The sequence below is a fragment of the Mustela lutreola genome, chromosome X (assembly GCF_030435805.1).
Source record: "Mustela lutreola isolate mMusLut2 chromosome X, mMusLut2.pri, whole genome shotgun sequence".
In the NCBI taxonomy this organism is placed as follows: Eukaryota; Metazoa; Chordata; class Mammalia; order Carnivora; family Mustelidae; genus Mustela; species Mustela lutreola.
The window spans coordinates 55060119-55061954 of NC_081308.1; positions in this window are offsets into that span (position 1 = coordinate 55060119).

Below are 1836 nucleotides of genomic sequence, written 5' to 3' on the forward strand. Positions count from 1 at the left end.
GAGAATCACCCACCAGGTATCAATAGTGCTAGGTTGCGAAAGCCTGATCGAGGGAGAGAGAGAGAGAGAGAGAGAGAGAGAGAACTCATAGCTACAGAAGACCCAGAATCAAGCTCTTCAAAGGGGCGGAGATGAAATAGAGAAGCAAATTGAGAATACAGATCCAGGATGGTAGGAAGAGAAACCATGTGATTAAGAGGGCACTAAGGAAGCGGGAACCTGGAGACACTGAGTACATCCACGTTTGCTAGTAATAGGCGTGTATGGTGCATGGACCGCCTATGAGAATTCACACCTTGCACATTTTTAAGTGGACATCTGAAACTTTTTAATCATAAAATTTTCATCACAATATATGTGTATTTTATTAACTAGGTGTTGAAAATATTAAACATTTAAAAAATGAGATAGAGGGCACCTGGTGGCTCAGTCACTAAGCAGCTGTCTTTGGCTCAGGTCATGATCCCAGGGGCAAAGGCCCACATTCCTGGTCAGCAGGAAGCCTCCTTCTCCCTCCCCTGCTCTCCCTACTTGTGTTCTGTGTGTGTGTGTGTCTCTACCAAATAAATAAATAAATCTTGAAAAAGAAAATGAGATAGGAAAGGATCTACTTCATTGGAATAACATTTGTTGCTCCAAGTTGATTTTTTTTTTAAAGCAGAACAGTCTCATTTTCTGTTATTTTATTTCCCAAACCACACTGGAATGGAATGAAACCATTAAAATCCTTACTTGTGCTTTTTCCTATTATGTCCCTAAAAATATGTTGTTTAATTTAAATATGAAGGAATGAGTGTCATTAACCAAAACTGATTGTTATTCTGATGTCAGAGCACTTCCAACATCTGCCCAAATCCCCTTTCCGATGTTAACCTTTACCCTAATAAGGAGAGGAAGCCCTAAAGGCAGAGCCCCAGGACTGCCCACAGAAGGGCATTATTTGAAACAAAACTGGTATTTCAACTTTGGTATCAGCCCAAGTCCTACACTCTAATAAGATCTGAGAGGAGTGTCTTGATCTTCCAGGAAGGAGAGGAGTATCCTGATATCAGACCCAAGAATGGGCATATCACCTATCCTACAGAGCATACATGGAGTTTGGATCTGGAAATGGACTCCCTTAAAATGATCTGCACATAAGGATTCTTTATAGAGATTTTTCAACTACCCTTGGGGACATGGTACCCTACACCCACAGGTGTAGACAAATATTTTACAAGCTATGCTGGGAATGAGGTGGGGAGAGAAATATGGAGGTTGTTATAGGAAGATAGAAGGTTAAAGGAAGTCTTTGTTTTGCGTTTTTTCCTTTTGTTTTTAAGAAAAAGGTCATTTGTCTTCTGACTGGAAGGATCCATTGGAACAAGAACTTGATATTGACCCTGGAGTGAAGTCCTGGAGAGGGCTGGAGGGAACAAATCCCAGGCATAAGGAAGAACAAACCCCAGCTGGGGATGTCTGCTCTTCTCAATAAACCTGCGCTGTCTTCAACTCTTTCTGTGTTTCTTGTACACTTCTCCAATTACCATGTAAATTCCATGATGCCAGGGACTTTTTTGTGTCGTTCACCACAGATTTACAAACACTCAGGGCAGTGTGTAGCACACAGTAGGTACTGACTAAATATTTGTTGAGTAAATGTCTAAAAAAAATTAAAAATGGATACAAATGTAGGTATAGATTTGATTGGGTGGTGGTAAGATAAGGGAATTCCTGCACAAGGGGCTTTTATTTTCTTGAAGTGTGACACTAGTGATGAAGTTTTGGAACACAGGTGAGGTTTGGTGGGGTGAGGTCCAGAGCCGATGACCAAGAAAGGATTCTTGAGACGTCTTA